At 41.9% G+C, this 20,891-nt stretch overlaps 1 protein-coding gene across 1 annotated transcript in view; it reads right to left on the reverse strand.

Moving 5' to 3' along the window:
• The window catches only part of LOC139365995 (adenosine deaminase domain containing 1 (testis-specific)), a 40,546-nt gene that overhangs the window by 12,074 nt on the left and 7,581 nt on the right, over nucleotides 1-20,891 (reverse strand). The gene's annotated exons all lie outside the window — the stretch shown is intronic.

Here is a 20,891-nt window from a genome sequence, read left to right on the forward strand (position 1 = left end):
TTGATTTTAAGAAAGGCGTTGTTAATGGTTAGGTACACATTGGTGCAACGACAGTGCTTTTTTTGCGAATGCGCTTGTTAAATCACCCGTTTGGCGAAGTAGGCTGTGATTCAATGATAAATTAACAGGCACCGCATCGATTATATGCAACGCAGGACAAGCTAGATAAACTAGTAATATCATCAATCATGTGTAGTTAACTAGTGATCATGTTAAGATAGTTTATAAGATACGTTTAGTGCCATCTAGCATCTTACCGTGGCTCCTTGCTGCACTCGCATAACAGGTAGTCAGCCTGCCATGCAGTCTCCCCGTGGAGTGCAATGTAATCGGCCATGATCGGTGTCCAACAATGCCGATTACCGATTGCTATGAAAACTTGAATTCGGCCCTAATTAAAATCGGCCATTTCGATGAATTGGTCGACCTCTAGTCTCCATCACACCATTCAATAATGAATTCATTACATTTCATCGTGCAAATATGTCTTTTTCCTTCTCCATTCTGTTATTGCTGCCTGCAGCATGATCAATTACACACCGGTAGTGTCCATCGCCCCAGCCTGTCTGGCACTGTTTCCCTGCAGTTCTGTTAATAACGGTGAGGGCAGATGTTCAGCAGGTGCGAGCGAAGAACAGTGTGTGCCAGCTAGTCCTAAGGAGGCCTCCGGTACACAGCAGGCGGGAGCCACACCGTTCGCTAGCTATCTAGCTAGCATACAGCAATGGCCCCCCGCCTACTGTGCGCCTGAGTAGTTAGCGGTGGGGGCAACACCAGTAGACAGTGTCCTTTGCCGCTGCCTGTCGGGCATGGTTTTCTCCAGTACACAGCAGGCGGAGGCGACACAGTGTGCTAACTAGCTAACTAGCAAGCTATCACACAGTGGAGCTAGCTAGCACACGGTGTCGCTCCAGCCTCCCGCCTGCTGTACTAGTGGGAGGCGACCGGTAGACAGTGTCCTTTGGTTCTGTTAATGATGGTGAGCGCAGGTGTTCGGCAGTCGGGAGTGAAACAACTCAAAATACTTTTATTTCCCTTTTGACTCAAAGGGGCAATGGGATGCTTGAGAGGGGGGGTGTTCATGAAGGAACCAATGACGTACAATAATACCTTTCAGAGTTTTGGCAGTTCCATCTCACCAACAAAACAAAAACAAAAACGTACACCATACGGCAAGTGAGGAGTGATGGGTCGTTCGCGAACGAGTCGGCTCTAAGAGCCGGCTCTTGTAGGTGAACGTTGGGAGCCGGCTCGCATATCAGAAGAGACAAATCTATTTATATAAAAATGAAGATTTAAATTAATAGAATTAACTAATTCAAATAACGAAAAAATAAAATATAGGCCTAAATGCTCAAGCGCACACACATTCGTTCTGACTGTCTGCTCAGACTAAGTCTCACCTGTTGTTCCTGTCAATCAGACACGCAGTGTCAACCAATGAACCAAAGATGCGTGAGGGAGGGCCGAGCCAACTCACTCACTGTCACACACTTAGCAGCCGAGGAGAGCGAGGAAGGACAGCTGTGAAAACAACAGCTGGAAAATGAGTCGGAAGCACAGTAGCATTTGGATGCATTTTAATAATGTAGTCAATGTTAGAGCAGTTTAGAATTTGCCAAAACAAAATCTCATATAAAGCCTGTTCTACGCACAACCTACACCAGCATATGCGAACTGTGCACCCAACTGTGAAGCTAGCTGTAGCGGAGGGTCGAGAAACTAGCGGGCCTGCTAGTGATAGGGCCACCACCTCCACACGTGGAGATGTATCCACTCAGTCAAGTAGGCCTACTCCGCAACCCACAGCAACGCAGTCTTCTATGGACCAGTTTATGCCAAAGTCTATGTCTGTAGCAAAACAAGGCCAAATTGATATTGAATTGGCTAAAATGATTGCCGCTGATTTCCAGCCATTTTCCATCGTGGAGGACAGAGGTTTTAGAAGTTATAGCAATAGTCTAAATCCAATGTACACAATTCCAAGCAGGAAAACACTTTCAAAATCACTTATTCCACAACTGTACGAGAGCACACAGGCTTCAGTGCAGGAAATAGTCCAAAAAGCTACTGCAGTTTGCCTTACCACTGACTGCTGGACATCAAGGGTAACCACTTCTTACATGTCGGTTACATGTCACTTCATTGAAGACTTTTCGATGTCTAGCTGGACAAATTGAAAACAGCTGTGAAAGCAGCTGTGGAATAGTTCCACAGGAGCAGAGTAGGTGCTGAAAAACTAAAGTCTACACAATGCCAGATGGGCCTAAACAAGACTGCAATATAAGATGGAATTCAACATTTTATATGTGGAGGCTGTTTCTTGAGTCAAAGGATGCCATCATCTCTACCCTGGCCATTGTCAATGCACCTGTTGATGCTCTGACCCAAGAGGAATGGGAGGTGGAGGAGGAGGTGTGCAGAGTCCTGGAACCCTTTGAGCAGGTCACTGTGGAGATAGGTACGGTAAGCAGTTATTACTACATCATTATTTAATCCTGTATTATATATGTAAATGAGCAGTAGATGAGAATGTAGTATCAGTAGACAAAACATGAACCTGAACTAATAAGTTACTGGTCTCTCTTTTCAGCTATATGACAGCCTCAAAAATGATACTCCTGTGTAAGGGTCTGCAGCGAATCACAGCCAAACGCCAGAGAGAAGCAAAGTAACCACAGGACATGTGACAGAGTTGATGCACACCCTATGTTCATCAATGTACAGAAAGTTCCACAGAATGGAATATAATCACGTGCTATCAGAAACCGCTGCACTTGACCCCAGGTTTAAGAATTTAGCCTTCAGTGATGCCAGAACGATTGATGAGGCTCTTCAAAGAATAACCTCAGCAGCAGGGAGGGACAGCCCCAGCAGTCAGCTGGCTCAGGCACAGGAAGAAGAGGGATCAGATGGAGCAGAAGCACCAGCAGTAGTGCCACAAACGTCTGCTGTTTGACGAGAGAGCAACCCGGGATGCAGCACGAAGGAATTGCTCAGCAGATGCCATAATGGAGGTCCGATCATAATAGAAGGAGCCCCTCCTCCAAAGATCTGCAGATCCTCTGAGCTGGTGGAAGAACAAGGCCTGTCTACCCACGGCTATCTAAAGTCATGACAGGGAGACTCTGCATAGTGGCCACATCCGTTCCCTCTGAGAGGGCCTTCTCGAAAACGTGACAAATAATTACTGAGAGAAGACACCACATCAGGCCCTCGAAAGTGAGGCAGCTTGCATTTCTGAATGCAAATCTCTCATAAAAGCAAAACATGGTCAGCATTGCTGTGTGCTGCTGGTTATTAGAATGGCAATAAAGAAGAGAGAGAAAAGAGGGACCAGTTTAATGTTTTAAGTGGGATGCTGCAGTTTTGCAAATTGTTATTTATTTTTCTTTGATATGGTGCAATATTCTATTATGCTGTTCAGATTGTGTTTGTTTTGAATTGTTACATTTATATGCACTTTGTTGATATACATTAAAAAAGTTATACTTTAAATGCAAATGTTTAATAGCATTCTTTTTCATAACAAACCAATGCATTTTTAAATACATTGTGGTAGAGTATGATTTCATTTAATAAGAATTGTTTTAACACCAATCATAGTCAAACTATCACAAACTGTTTGACTTGAAAAAATACAACTTTTTTTTTTTTTAAAGAGCCGTTTGGGAGCCAAAGGAGCCGGCTCACTGAAAAGAGCCGGAATGCCCATCACTAAAGCATAACACAGTATAAAAAAAAACTGATGTCAGGGAAACAGGAAAGAGGTATCCTGCACGTTTTCAAGTTAAAAGTCTCCATTCTCTATTACTCCTCAGTTGAGTTTACTCATCGAATGCAATCGATTTGTTTGCCAGCGCAAGTCTGGACAGCATTAGCTGTATTATGCCTAAAACAGTGACGTTTCAGTCTGCTAGGTGTATCTCCACAGCATGGGCATATCTCTGGGTGACGTGGACATCCCCATGCATCCTTATCAAAATATGACTAATTCAATATTGCACCATCACATTCTCTGGGCTCCATCTGCAATCAAAACCAGTAGTATCTACCAGGAATAATGAATCATAACCAGTAGTATCTACCAGGAATAATGAATCATAACCAGTAGTATCTACCAGGAATAATGAAACATAGAAGAATAATTGATGAATTACGTTTGACCACTGTAGTCTTTGACACTCAAAATATATATTTTTTAATCGACTATTTTGATATGTATTTCATCGCTAAAAATCTTGCCAAAGCATATTGTGTAGGAGGGGTTAATATGAATTTAAAACAATTTGACATGATTTATATGAAAATCAGTCATGGACATATGGACATTGAAATGAACAAGGGAGAGGTTAAACGTAGGCTAAATCTGGCATAAGCTTATTTCCACACTTTACAATAACTCTGTTGTAGTGGTCTTAGGTAGTCTCCAAATAGGTTATTCCCTCCATCACGACAGAGCTTGTGATCTCCATGCAGCACCACGCGCCTTCGGAAAAGCACCCCTCAGCCTCAGAAGGTGCCCTTCTGGAGGCCTGCAGCCATAGTCATTATACCCCAAATGTAGGCCTATTTGCCTACTAGCCAAATAAAGTGCAGAGCATTCATGATGCCTGAAACTCATCATTCCAACATATTTGAACATTTAATTCATCCTTCATTCAGTTCAGTCAGTATGTCATCTATTCAGTCATATGTCTGAGTTGCAAAATAAACTAAATCAAAGAGAATAGAATAGAACAGTCTTATCCATTTGTTTATTATACTCCATGTGTGTATTCAAAATTATCTAAATTCTACAAAGTTCTTCAGCCTATCACTTTAATAATTAAATATTTAATTAGGCCTATCAAAAAAAAGGAAGGTCTAGCCAGGTGCCGGTGGCGCGCGTGCAGCCCTGGTAAAAATAGTCACGAACTGCACATCACTAGAAATTACGCGTGACGGATCTCAGTCGTCATTAGGTAAACGTGGCCTATGCAGTAGCTAGTCATGTCGTTAACGTTAGTTACATTACTGCGTCTCTGCGTTTACAAATGGTATCTACCTAGCTAGCACGTCGTCAAAATCAAATTAAATTTGCTGATAGCTAAAACGTGTGTTAACTATGTAGCGAGTTAGCAACATCTTGTAGAACTGTCTGAAGCTAGTTATTGCACGTGGGGATATAGTTAACGTTACTGTAGCTAAATAGTTACTTGGCTAGGTACCTATTGACAAACATTTCCAAAATAGTCATTTTATACTAGCTGATAACCAGCTAGCTAATTCAAAAACAGCACCTAACGTTACCTGCTGTCTTGAATGTGAAGGGCGGCTAGCGGGTCAGTCACTCAGCAGATTCTGCATGAATGCAGTTGAAATTTTAAAGGATGCAGGTCACTGATAGGTTATTTATTGAGTGTCGTGTCAAAACATTCCGAAACCAAGGTGAATGCAAATTAGGGCACTAAACGTTTTTGCCAGGCGTTACATATTTTTGGGCCATATTCCCAAATATCTCACTTGGGATTTGCGTTAGAATTTAAGTAGTATCAGCATGAGGGAAAAAAATAATATATATATATATATATAGTAGCATGGAAAAATGTTTGACCCACGAAACACTGATGCTCATCTCCATTCATAGATTCCAGCTGAGGGCTAATTGAATGGGTGGCCAATGTGGCATCCTTGCAAGATGAGGGGATTGTGTTTGCCGGGGTGCCAAGTCTGTTTGTACTCTCTTGGCAACTCCTTATGGATTTTTTTATTCCAAACATGTTTAGTTTGACTATGACAATTGAGTATGCAAAAACACAAACCTGTCTGAGATCAGGCTATGATTGTGTGTCTGACAATATGATTTTATCATTTGCCATTCATTACAGAAAGGGACCATTTATTTTGCCATAGTAAGTCATTGATTTTCTTCTGATACTGAATGCATTATTGGACCTTTGTGCTTGTTTTGTGTGAAGAGCTTCAAGCCTACTATTTGCAACTCTGAGACTAGAGGGCAGTATTTACACATAAATACATGACTACATTTGAACCCTTCTGTTTCAATACCCGTCTACAGTTTGTAACAAATATCTATCTACCTTTTAGAAAATCGAACAATTTACTGTGTTCAATATGTAATGCAACTGATGTGACAGAAAGTCATTGACACCCTATAATTTTACATTTGGTGAATGTGAACTGTAATTCTGCATTTGGTGTCTGAGTCACATCATTAGATGGCCCTAGAAACCAATCCCTCAATGTATTAAATGACGTGTGATTTGGGCAGAAAACTATCCCTAGTTTATGAAATTTGTTAGCAAATTCATAATCTTTCATTTGTTTTGATGGATGACCATAGATTAGGGAGTGACACATTTCTATCAGAGAAATACAGAAATATGCCATTAGCCTCTGCAATGCCCCTACCACAGAGTGCCCTCTCCCCAGCTCATGTTTGCCCTGACAGCACCCCCTTGTTGATAAATAACAGCACTGGCTCTCCAGCCTGGAGCAATCGCCTCCAGCTGCAGCTCCCCAATGCTCCGTCTCCACAGCAGAGATTGAATCTTCCCCATTCATTAGACTAAGTGGATGAGGTTCTCTAATAGGAGCTCCCTTCCCCTCAATAATTGTCGTTGATTGGCATAAATTAGACCCTAGTTGCCAGACGAGTGATTCTCGACGACGATAATCCGATTCCCAACTCAAACTAATAGGATTTTAACTTGGGCTTGGCCTAATGTCCGTCTGCAGACCCTGGCTGTGGCCCTGTGCCCTAGCCAACCAGTGCCCTCTGGATCATATCTGTCTGTCTGTGTGTGTGTGTGTGTGTGTGTGTGTGTGTGTGTGTGTGTGTGTGTGTGTGTGTGTGTGTGTGTGTGTGTGTGTGTGTGTGTGTGTGTGTGTGTGTGCTGCTGTGTCGTCCTTCCATGTGCACAGATTGCCAGTCGTACTCTGCCCTTATGACTCATTCCCAGAAAGACATACAAAGACATTAAATTGATAGGAAATGTATACAGGTTATAGTCAGAGACAGAACATGGGGAAAGCATGAGGTCTTTCAACATCTGACTCAGTGAGGGATGGGATACTCACTTTGATTGAATTCCAGGTACCCATCATTTAACTCATATTTCCAGAAAAAGTCATATTTTTTACACATGGACCTAATATGCTCCCTTGGTATCCCTCGAATGTCCAGGACAACATACCTGCTGCTGACCTTGTATACTGTAACTAGCGAACAATTTACTGTGTGGTAAATACTGTTGAGTGGCCAATGTCAATTATTCTTGAATTCTCCCTCAGGTGAGGGGCAGTGATGTCAGTTAGGCCTAGTTATAAGCAGTCCATGACTCCAGTTGAGATTGTTCACTGGTCATGCCAAGGTTGCAACACTTGATAAGTGATGAATGATGAGTACTTTGAATTTGAATGTAGTAAAGCCTTCATAATGCCTCTATACAAATCCTGTATAAGCAAGCAAATTATATTCCGTTTAAAAGGGTGAGATAACAGGTTGCTAGGGTGATTTGACGAATGTGGCATCCAAAAAAAAGCTATGCTAAAGTGACATAATGCATTCTAAGTATGATGCAATGATCATCATACTTATGTCACATGACATCAGGTAAGCCACTTGAAGTGCTTTAAGCTTCTGCAGATTATCAGTTGGTACTGTTGCCACATTCAACAAATCCCCCCCCCCAAAAATGTTTAATATCACATCTAGGTGAATTGACTATGATTCTAGCTCATGTATACTATATTATCCTTCCAACATGGCACTTATGAGTGGGGCCCATTTGATGTCGAAAATCTTGTCATTTGGTTGATAAGGGGACATCGGCGTTACTACTAAGGCCTGGTGTCTAATGAAACTCCACTCCATTAAGGCTGAATCAGACAGATTGCTCTCCTGGAGAAATGAATTGAGTTTTTTGTATTTGAGAGATCATTCTCCCTCCATTAACTGCTCTTTATCCCCTCTCTTCATCACAGGGAAATCAGGTTAGGCGGCCATGATTAGCTGGGGTGGCCTCCCTTTTTAAGCAGTAATTGGGTTTGGCGGCTCAGCTGATAGTGCCATTAGGACCAATAAAGGCTGGGCTTGGCTCATCGAGTGAAACAGATTCTTCACGAGCAGATGGTAGACGGAGTGGAGAGGGCTCGGGGCTCTGATGTATTGAGGCTGTAAACAAAGTTTGTGTAACCAAAGTAGATTGGAGGGCCTTGTTGCTTCACCAGGGCACCTCCCTCTACTTCTTAGGTTTTCCAGGAGCAGGGTTGATGGGGGACATTTTTGTTACTTTGTATTGATGGTATCATTATACAACTTCCTCAAGTATTGGTTGGTCATTGATGCATAAAAAATATGTTTTGTTCTTTATTAATATCTTTGACAGTTGGTTGTTCATGTTGTAATTTTCACCCATTTCTATACTGTAGATCGACAGGTGGATGGGTGATTTCTCAACAGACAACTGGGGCGTGATGGTGTTATATCTCACAAGCTGAACCATTGTCCCAATTCAATCATTGTCAGATTAAGGAAAAACGCACTGCGGGTTCACTAAGAATGTTTATACTGTAGCAGTGGTGTTAAACGAGTTAAAACTGACTCCACATCAGGGAAGTTACCGTTTGAATGCCTTGAACAAGAGTACATAACCATTAAAGCACAAGCCCACCTTCTGGCAATAATGATGACTTAGATGATTCCTTGGGCCTTCTAAGACATGCAGTAGGGGTAAACTAGAGGCCATCTGATAAGGTGTTTCACTCTCACTGATAAGAACAAATGTTCTCAATGATGCTTTCAGTACTACAGTCCTCTGAAGCCTATAGCAATTAACTCCAATAAGAATCACTCTTTAGGTGGAGCCCAGTGAATGAGCTCAACACCATCAGTTGATAACCATGATGCATTATTTACTATTAGCAATGGGACCTTATAAACACAGAATTGTTTATTTTTGGTTGAACAATGTGAGGTTATGTGTGTATGCAATTAAATCCAAGGAAATAGTGGACATTTCTTGAAGGATAAATCTGCTACCAAGCAATGATGATCAGATCATGGTGCAAACCCAATAAACCGCATTACCCAGGTAACACCAACCCCAGAAAACAACATAAGAGTGGACATTACTATTTTGCCTGTTTCATGAGTTTTCTTTACAGCACAGTCGGTTTGAATTTACTGTGGTTGAACTGTGGTTGAATATGTCGGACCAAGACATACATTATACATATCAACAATAATCGGCAATCGATCCCTCTGACTATCGCTTCCTATCATCTGAACACAGGGAAAGGTGAACTTGCCAATTCCGAGAAATTCGCAGCAGATAACCTTATGGCGTACTGGGCGTCTTGGACTTTGTCCTAAAGGAAAAGGTGCATTAGTGGTGACAGGCAGGCTGAAGGGGACGGGGCTTATGGGAGATTTAGACGTGGGCTTGTGTATTATGTGGCGAGTCATAGCTGTGACCGTCTCCCTCTTACAGTATTTCTCTTAAACACGATTCTATAGGACAGACTGAGTTCTAGACTGAGTGAATAAATACTATACTATAGGACAGACTGAGTTATAGACTGAGTTAAATACTATACCATAGGACAGTCTGAGTTCTAGACTGAGTTAAATACTATACCATAGGACAGTCTGAGTTCTAGACTGAGTTAAATACTATACTATAGGACAGACTGGTAATACAAATATATAAATACAATCATATGCTAACAACAATTACAAAATGTATTGCTTTTTCACTGTGACCATTATGTGGAATCGACAAAGGTCACACAAAATTGTGTAGGCTAAAAACAAATGGCTGCACATGCTCTCAACGCAAAAATAAGAAATAGACCTAGTTGTGACCCTTACCGAGAACCCGGTGGTCAGGTTTCCATCAAATAGGGCTTCTTCTTTCATCATACGCATGTTATATTTATTCCTAACAGTTTCAGTTATGACTCAAGCACAGGGCATTTTCACCCCCAACACATACTGTAGTCCCAGCCTGCTAAATAAAACACACTGTCGCCAGGCACCTGGAAATGTGTTCAAAGTGCTGGGGGAGCAGAAGAGAGAAAGCGTCCAGGTTAAGTTGTTTGAAAGGCCCGGTATTAAGAGGAATTTTACACTTAAGAAGTTGGTTTCGCTGGGTTTTTGGTTCCACTTATTGATTGATGCTCAACTATCAATGCATAATAGAAAAGCACTCAGAGCAAATGCAGGGTTATGGCCTTGGGAGGGAGTCAGCAGACGAGACTGCAGCCCAATGCCATTATTGCCCTATAAAGGATCCCCTGGGAAGGCCATGGTGTTCAGATCAGCACACACCAAATACCCAATTAAAAAAGCCTTTAAATTCCCTCCTCTTTCCTGGGCAGAAATCAATCCGAATTCAATCTATTCGGCTGGGATTCCGACAGATCAGGTAATTGCCCATAATCGGTCAGCTAGGTGACAACAGCTTAAAGGGAGACACTAATACAATCAGGTATTTGCTTTCAACACTCGTCCTAGCTAAGCCCTGGCTGTCTAAAACGGGCAGAGTGCAGTTTGTTGTAGACATCTATGGCTTATATAAAGTTACAGAATAATTTTTTTCTGTTTGGTACTTTTATGTTGGATGAAGTTGTTCTCTGAAGCGCTGGAAAAATTATGCCTAAATTACTTAATGTAAAATTAAAGGCCCAGTGCAGTCAGAAATGTGATATTCCTGTGTTTCATATATATTCTCACACTGTGCGGTTGGAATAAATCAAATCAAATTTTATTTGTCACATACACATGGTTAGCAGATGTTAATGCGAGTGTAGCGAAATGCTTGTGCTTCTAGTTCCGACAATGCAGTAATAACCAACGAGTAATCTAACCTATCAATTCCACAACTACTACCTTATACACACAAATGTAAAGGGATAAAGAATATGTACATAAAGATATATGAATGAGTGATGGTACAGACGGGCATAGGCAAGACGCAGTAGATGGTATAGAGTACAGTATATACATATGAGATGAGTAGTGTAGGGTGTATAAACATAAAGTGGCATAGTTTAAAGTGGCTAGTGATACATGTATTACATAAGATGGCAAGATGCAGTAGATGATATAGAGTACAGTATATACTGTGAAATTGTGAAAATGATCCTTAGTGTAAGAGCTTTTTGAAAAGACCACCTGACAATTCAGCCTGTTTTGGTGGGATGGAGTTTTGGACTGCATGGTGACATCACCAGGCGGTAAATTAGAAAGTAGACCAATAACGAGATATGCCGATAACAGATATTTTTCAGTATACCCCTCCCTACTCTGACCACTTTAGACAGTCCTAGTAAAATTCTTGCTTGAGAAATGACTCTTTGCTAAGAAGTAATTATTATTAACAATCACAGTAAGGTACTTAATTGTTACCCAGAAAGGATTTGATATCGAGATAAAAACGAGCTCATTGGCCCCTTTTTTTCTAAATATGTCTAGTGAACACCTATGAAAAAGCTAGTAACAACTGAATAAGCATATATTGTATTATTTGGATAGTTATTCCTATCATAATTTTAGACAATTATTATTACCATAACTGCAACAAAAAAAAAGGATTGCATTTCCATCCTAATAGATTTTCGCTCCAGTGAAACACTACCCATGGTTATTAGCAGGGAAGCTGCATATTACGGCAGTGTTTGATTGTATAAAGTTCTCCCCTGGTCCTATTTTCATAGCCGTCTAATGATTTAGCTCCAAAGGGAACTGCTGCCACTCATGAGAACCAAGGGGGCTGGTACAGAAGTTATCTGTGCCAGACAGTAACACGATGTTAAAGGGTCAGTCTGGGAGGTCAGGGGTCACAGGCAGAAGGCTACGATTAATGGATCTCTCAATAAAGTGGGAGCTAATATTACCGGCACTCCAGACAGACTTGAGCCAAATAGAGGGAGTCTCATATTAGACAGTAGGGCGAGGCAGTCTGGCTCTTCAAATTGCTTTTTTTTGGGATGGGCACAGACTCGTAACTGAAAACAATCAAACAGTTTCGTCTCATGTCAAATTCATCACGGTTAAAGAATCCTGTTTGTTACGTGTCACTGTTCATCAGATATGAAAACAACAAATGGCACGTAGCTTTTACAGGGCTACCGTACACAGCAATAAAATGCTTTTACATAAGACAGTGGTTTTTATTTACTTTTGTAGATAAGTTACTTTGGGCTTCTGTATTTAAATTGTGTGTCCAATCAGTTTTTATGATGTTGTTGACGAGAAACAGGCACACAGAATAAAAAAAAAAGTTTTTATTTTAAATAAAGGGGGGAAATGCTGTACCTGCCTGTAAATGTAAAACAACTATTAATGTGCCATTTATTTTCTTGAAACAAAGCCAGAGAGAACACCTACCATGCATTGGCTTGGATCATACTAATACAATATGTGTCCATAAGGTGGCGTATAGCACTCTAATTTCCCATGTTTAGCCCACTGCTAGGGCTCTCCTTCCTACATTATCTTGGCATTTACATGATGGATTCCAAGTACCCTAATCATGACAGCAATGACTGATATATGCCTTGTCTGCCTCTGTGGGAAAGTAGTAAAGAAACCTCATTGGCAAAAGTTGCTTTACTTTGTTCTTTTTCATTGAGAAATGAAAGAATGAAAAGTCATACCCTGTCAAATCAAACCTTTTTATTAATGATTTCTTGTAGGGATGCGTCTTCTCCTGTGCATGCATGGTAATGACTTAGTGGCTCTTTAAATACTCATTTCTGTCAAATTACATTTTAACCACCCATTGGTACGCCTCTCGGATCTATGCATCAGCTTAGCCTAATTAGCTAGCTAATATATTAAAAGTCATTAACACACAATTTGATAATTACCCAGCAACAATATCGTCAATAATCCAAGCAAATTGTGTTTTCATATTGTGACTGATGGCTTTTCAGCTCGTTAGAAATGATGGCCCTACTGTTTATTGCTGCGAATAGACCATTGAGCTTTCCACCATGTTGTCAGATGTTGATTATTATTTTTTTTTTTAATGTCATAAGGTCTGTTTTTATATCTCATATTTTTTCTGGACTATGGAAAGGTTTCTCAAGCAGCAATAGCTGTGGATGATCTCTGATATAGATGTTGCTTATGGTTTGGATGGATGAATGGATTTTTTTTCTCCAATAATATTTGGTAATACATTTACTGTAGTTTATGCTGGGTTTTCATAATGGCCTGACATCCTGGCAGCTTGTAGTATTTGATTTCAGATGGAGGTAGTAAACATGCTGGTCCTTTCCACATCGTTGTTGCTCATCTGTGTTTCTCTTACACGCTCAGCTGAGATATGGCAACTCTGTGTGGAAGCTTTAGGATGTTGGCACTGCAGGTCAGCTTTCAAAGACACAAAAGGGAAAGGGAGATACCTAGTCAGTTGTCCAACTGAATGTATTCAACTGAAATGTGTCTTCAGCATTTAACCCAACCCCTCTGAATCAGAGAGGCCTTAATCGACATCCACGTCTTCAGTGCCCGGGGAACAGTGGGTTAACTGCCTTGCTCAGGGGCAGAACGACAGATTTTTTTCCCTGTCAGCTCGGAGATTCGATCCAGCAACAAACTTACCGCCCTCCTGCTAAAGGGGTGAATGATAGTTTTCTCCACCCTTAAAGTTAGCTATTTAAGATTAGAATGAATATAAGATTGAGATTTAAATGGAAAAAGTTGTCAATTTTGACCGTTCACATCGTTGCAGCATTTAGAAATATTGAACATTTTGATGTCATATTATTTGATTTCTTAACCCACATGATTAAATATATCAATATCAAATATACAACCATTAGACAGATGAATCACTAGAGAGTTTCTTTATTAAGTTAACCCTCTATTGACAGCCATGCACTGGTCTGGCTCTCCAGCGTGTGACAGTCAGACACGTGAGCATTCTGTCCCCTCACTGGGACTAGAGAAAAGGCCTGAGGACATGAACGGGACAAGCAGCACGCCCCCCTTCTATATAAATCCATGTCAGGCCCCGAAGGCGGAAAGCCACTCTTGTCACGCAGCAAATCAAAGCCCCGCCCCCCGTCCACTATCCCATCGCCTCCGCCTCATAGCACATCTTCTCGTCCTCCTGTTTATTCTCCCTCCACCCGTTTGTTTTATTTTAATGAATCAGGATCGCTGCACCTGTCTGTCACTGTCGGGGTGTCTTCTACTCCGCCATTCAGCACCACAGAAAGTAATTAAAGTGCCTCGTTGCAAGGCATGCTGGGGTTTCGTTAGGGGCAGAGACGGCGGCGGGATGCTGACGGATGATTAATCGGATCCAGATGCCAGGGCTTTCATTAAATGAGCTCCGCCCCTCTCTCCAACACCTGGAGCACCATCTCTGTTCAACTAGAGTCGCCTAGGTAGGGAAGGGTTAATAGTGAGAACTCGAGATGGTTGCAGGATGTCAAACCGGTTGGCAGCCAAACACAATAATTAATGTGTGAATGGGAGCAGACTGCCAGCATGCCCCCTTCCGTTTATGACCTTCATCCTTATTTTGAAGTCATTGCCCACAATTTGATCGCAATCATCCATTGGGCACAAAATGCAATCACATTTTGAGCCATATTTTGACAACTTAATAGATCTGCGTTACGATAATGGAAGGCACATAAGCACGTTCAGGTTGATGCATTAAGGTAAAACATATTAGGCCTGCACATACAGTGAGCTCCAACAGTATTGGGACAGTGACACGTTTGGTTGTTTTGGCTCTGTACTCCAGCATTTTGAATTTGAAATGATACCATGCCTTTGAGCTTAAATAGCAGACTGTCAGCTTTAATTTGAAGGTATTTTCATTCATAATGGGTGAACCGTTTAGAAATTACAGCCCTTTTTGTACATAGTCCCCCCGTTTTAGGAGACCAACAGTATTGGGACAAATTCACTTATGTGTATGCATCGAACAATTTTTAAAAAAGTCAAAAGCTTGATGTAGTCACTGTATGTTAGAAATATGGGATCAAATACTAAACCTTTAACTACTTCAATACACATATACAGTACCAGTCCAAAGTTCAGACAAAGTTCGTTAGGGGCAGAGACGGCGGCGGGATGCTGACGGATGATTAATCGGATCCAGATGCCAGGGCTTTCATTAAATGAGCTCCGCCCCTCTCTCCAACACCTGGAGCACCATCTCTGTTCAACTAGAGTCGCCTAGGTAGGGAAGGGTTAATAGTGAGAACTCATTCAAGGGTTTTTCTTTTTTTTAAACAATTTTTCTACATTGTATAATAATAGTGAAGACATCAAAACTATGAAATAACACATATGGAATCATGTAGTAACCAAAAGAGTGTTAAACAAATCAAAATATATGTTATATTGTTGAAAGTAGCCACCCTTTGCCTTGATGACAGCTTTGCACACTCTTGGCATTCACTCTGCTGTCCAACTCATCGCAAACCATCTCAATTGGGTTGAGGTCAGGTAATTGTGGAGGTCAGGTCATCTGATACAGCACTCCATCACTCTCCTTCTTGGTCAAATAGCCTTTACACAGCCTGGAGGTGTGTTGGGTCATTGTCATGTTGAAAAACAAAATGATAGTCCCCTAAGCGCAAACCAGATGGGATGGCGTATCACTGCAGGATGCTGTGGTAGCCATGCTGGCTAAGTGTGCCTTGAATTCTAAATAAATCACAGACAGTGTCACCAGCACGGTGGGAACCACACATGCGGAGATCATCTGTTCACCTACTCTGCGTCTCACAAAAACACGGCGGTTGGAACCAAAAATCTCACATTTGGACTCATCAGACCAAAGGACAGATTTCCACCGGTCTAATGTCCATTGCTCGTGTTTCTTGGCCCAAGCAAGTCTCTTCTTATTGATGTCCTTTAGTAGTGGTTTCTTTGAAGCAATTCAACCATGAAGGCCCGATTCACGCAGTCTCCTCTGAACAGTGGATGTTGAGATGTGTCTGTTACGTGAACTCTGTGAAACATTTATTTGGGCTGCAATCTGAGGTGCAGTTAACTCTAATGAACGTATCCTCTGCAGCAGAGGTAACTCTAGGTCTTCCTTTCGCGTGGTGGTCCTCATTAGAGCCAGTTTCATCATAGCGCTTGATGGTTTTTGCGACTACCACCCCTACCTTGTCACAACACAATTGATTGGCTCAAACGCATTAAGAAGGAAATACATTCCACAAAATAACTTTTAAAAAGGCACACCTGTTATTTGAAATGCACTCCAGGTGACTACCTCATGAAGCTGGTTGAGAGAATGCCAAGAATGTTCAAAGCTGTCATCAAGGCAAAGGGTGGCACTTTTTTGGTTACTACCTGAATCCATATGTGTTATTTCATAGTGTTGATGTCTTCACTATTATTCTACAAACCCTTGAATGAGTAGGTGTATCCAAACTTTTGACTGGTACTCTAAGTGAATTTGCCCCAATACTTTGTGTCCCCCAAAAAGTGCTGTAAGGTTCACCCAATGTGGATGAAAATACCTTCCGATTAAAGCTGACAGTTTGCACTTTAACCTCATAGTCATTGTATCATTTTAAATCCAAAGTGCTGAGGTACAGAGCCAAAACAGAAGAATGTGTCACTGTCCCAAACTTTTTTACGCGGACAATTCTGTATCATAAATGTCACCATTGGAATGGAGTGTCCCGGGGTTCTACAGGGATACAGTGCCATGTAAAAGTATTCATCCCCTTGCCGTTTGTCCTATTTTGTTGCATTACAAACTGTAATTTAAATAGATTTTTAGCAAGCAGCACCATGAAGACCAAGGAGCTCTCCAAACAGGTCAGGGACAAAGTTGTGGAGAAGTACAGATCAGGGTTGGGTTATAAAAACAATATTAGAAACTTTGAACATCTCACGGAGCACCATTAAATCCATTATAAAAAAATGGAAAGAATGGCCTCCCGGGTGGCGCAGTGGTTAAGGGTGCTGTACTGCAGCTGCCAGCGGTGCCATCAGAGACTCTGGGTTCGCGCCCAGGCTCTGTCGTAACCGGCCGGGACCGGGGGGTCCGTGGGGCAACGCACAATTGGCCTAGCGTTGCCCGGGTTAGGGAGGGCTTGGCCGGTAGGCATATCCTTGTCTCATCGCGCACCAGCGACTCCTGTGGCGGGCCGGGCGCAGTGCGCGCTAACCAAGGTTGCCAGGTGCACGGAGTTTCCTCCGACACATTGGTGCGGCTGGCTTCCGGGTTGGTTGTGTTAAGAAGCAGTGCGGCTTGGTTGGGTTGAGTATCGGAGGACGCATGACTTTCAACCTTCGTCTCTCCTGAGCCCGTACGGGAGTTGTAGCGATGAGACAAGATAGTAGCTACTAAAAACAATTGGATACCACGAAATTGGGGAGAAAAAGGGGTAAAAATTCAACAACAAAAAACAAAATGGAAAAAATATGGCAACAAGACAAACCTGCCAAGAGAGGGCCGCCCACCAAAACTCACGGACCAGGCAAGGAGGGCATTAGAGAAGCAACAAAGAGACAAAAGTTAACCCTGAATGAGCTGCAAAGCTCCACAGCGGAGATTGGAGTATCTGTCCATAGGGCCACTTTAAGCCGTGCACTCCACAGAGTGAAGAAATAAGAAATAAGCAAACAAATGTGTACTCTGGTCAGATGAGACTAAAATGTAGCTTTTTGTCTGGCGCAAACCCATCACCTCTCATCATCCCGAGAACCCTATCCCTATCCTGAAGCATGGTGGTGGCAGCATCATGCTGTTGAGATGTTTTTCATCGGCAGGGACTGGGAAACTGGTCAGAATTGAAGAAATGATGGAGGTGCTAAATACAGGGAAGTTCTTGAGGGAACCTTGTTTCAGTCTTCCAAAGATTTGAGACTGGGACGGAGGTACACCTTCCAGCAGGACAATGACACAAAGCATACTGCTAAAGCAACACGAGTGGTTTAAGGGGAAACATTTAAATGTCTTGGAATGGCCTCGTCAAAGCCCAGACCTCAATCCAATTGAGAATCTGTGGTATGACTTAAAGATTGCTGTACACCAGCGGAACCAATCCAACTTGAAGGAGCTGGAGCAGTGTTGCCTTGAAGAATGGGCAAAAATCCCAGGGGCTAGATGTGCTAATATTTTGCATCTTCAAAGTGGTAGGCATGTTGGGTAAATCAAATGATACAAACCCCCCAAAAATCTATTTTAATTCCAGGTTGTAAGGCAACAAAATAGGAAAAATGCCAACAGGGTGAATACTTTCACAAGCCACTGTACATCACACTGTGAGGACTCTGGGAGTACCACGTCTAAGTGGGGGCCTGGGGTCTCCAGCGGCATTATGAGTAATGATCAGCATTATCAAGTCCCCAGGAGGTCAGGTCCTCTCTCTAGCGCAGCCAAATCAACACTTGACGCCATCCGGAAGAGAGGGGGCCCCAGCCGAAGCTTTCCATTTGCAACAGTTATACCCCAAACCCTAGTGTCTTCTTCACCGAAACAGACCAAAGTGCTTTAAAGGGAGATAGGAATAGGTGGGAGGGAAGGTTAGAGGAAAATGTGATTATGATGAGAAAAATGCAATGAGGCCATAAGCGTTTAATGCACAAATGCACAAAAAGTGATATTTTATTACAGCTTGAAGGCTTTCAAAAATTACTGGAAAAGGCAGGAAAATGTGACTGAAATGGAGACACTAAAATCCCTGTTTAACAGGCTGTAATTGGCTTAACCCTGATGTGTCCTGTCATTTTCATGCGAAAATATGTTTCTCTGACCCCTGATTCGATCAAGCAAAACTTCATTTGGGGGGAAAAACCACTTTGTTGCTATTACTGGCACATTTTGAAGATGGATGTATGTGGAAAAAAAGGTTGTTCTTTGAAATGTCATTTTTGGATGTCCCTTTCAATTGATCAATTTCTGCTAAGGAGAACTAGCATGTTGCTTTTCAAGGGAAGAGTCTCCTGTTCCCAATAATGCTGCATTATAAGATGACAGAGCTTATGAAGAAGATGATTCATGCTGAACATTAGAGCTACAGGAACATTTCCTATTTTCATTTTACTCTCAAAATGTCTCGGAAATATCCACATTCAACATTACTGTGGATTTCCTGTAATAGGTGTGTTCATTAATAAAATGAAAAATTAATCAACTTACATGATTTATAGCTTGCTCATAAAACCACACAGAATGTCATCAATCAAGTCTGCACCTTTATTAGTTTTTTCCAGTCAACCATCACCCTGTTGGCAAATATGTCACAAGTAAATAAACGTGGAAAGATTTAACATGTTGTGCCAACTATAACAAGAATGACTTATTGATAAACCTGTTATCAGTTTTGTTTTGTTTATCTATTTCTACTCCATCATTTTTTTTTGTAGTTAATAGATCCACTCAGGCATTGTTACAGCAATGTCAACCCAAAACCTGCAGAGCAGAAAACCACCCTTACCATTGATCAGCATGTGTTATTATCGACCAAAAACATTTGGAACTTTTGACAACAGATCAGACTTTCAATCGTGCCTTGCAAAACAATAATTCGCCCATTTTGAGTTATCAGTACTGCTACTCCCATTCAAGTCCTTCAATTTGATCAACTACTCTCGCCTGCCTAATTGTCCACCACACTCCGATAGCTAATGGGTAACATTATACTATATTAATGTACTGGTGGCTAAAACACAACTAGCCAACAATGGGTGACTACAGATCACTGGGGTGATGCAGGCAGATCATTAACCATAATTACCCCTGCTAATCCACTTCCAGGCAGTACAAAATAAACAGCCAGGCCCATTAGTGGAGATGACTGTCAGCCGGCAAGTGGCCTGTAGCTCCTTTGGCAATGATCTGTGCCCACGGGGGAATAAGGGGGCCTGTGAGTGAGTGATGGCCGGCCTACACCCTCCACCTGATGTTGGACGGATGGAGTATAGGGGGGTTGAGGGGTTGGGGGGTGTGCTGGCTACATGCTGGCACCACTGGTCCTTTTGTTTGTTTCACTCCCCCCCTTTCATGTACCCAGATGGTGTTCATTTTGACCTCTCACTGCTGCACTCCCCCCATCCATTCATCTTCAGCCCGAAGGCTCCAATTTTCTCTCTCGTTCTCTCTCGTTCTCTCTCGCTCTCTCTCTTTCTCTCTCTCCTCTCTGGCATATTTGTGCACACATCCAAAGATGCTTCAAAAACACCCCCCACTGGTTCTTGGCACTATGTTATTGAGATAATTTGCAATTGCTGCTGCATGAGGCTTAGACTTGGCTGCTGCTGGATATTTGTCCTGATTTTGATAATATACTGAACAAAAATATAAATGCAACATATCCCATGTTTCATGAGCTGAAATAAAATGTCCTAGAAAATGTCCAAACGCACAAAAAGCTTATTTCTCTCAAATGTTATGCACAAATTTGTTTCAATGCCTGTTATTGAACATTTCTCCTTTGCCAAGATAATCCATCCAGCTGACAGGTGTGGCATATCAAGAAGCTGATTAAACAGCATGATCATTACAAAGGTGCATCGTGTGCAGGGGACAATAAAAGATTACTCTAAAATGTGCAGTTTTGTCACACAACAAAATGCAACTGATGTCTATAGTTTTGAGGAGGCTTGCAATTATCATGCTGACTGCAGGAATGTCCACCAGAGATGTTGCCAGAGAATTTAATGTTTTTTCTCTACCATAAGCCGCCTCCAACGTAATTTTACAGAATGTCCAAGCAGCCTCACAACCGCAAACATGTGTAACTACGCCAGCCCAGGACCTTCACATCCAACTTCTTCACGTGCAGGATCATCTGAGACCAGCCACCCGGACAGCTGATGAAACTGTAGGTTTGCACAACCAAATAATTTTTGCACAAACTGTCAGAAACCATCTCAGGGAAGCTCA

The sequence above is a fragment of the Oncorhynchus clarkii genome, chromosome 14, assembly GCF_045791955.1.
Source record: "Oncorhynchus clarkii lewisi isolate Uvic-CL-2024 chromosome 14, UVic_Ocla_1.0, whole genome shotgun sequence".
Lineage (NCBI taxonomy): Eukaryota > Metazoa > Chordata > Actinopteri > Salmoniformes > Salmonidae > Oncorhynchus > Oncorhynchus clarkii.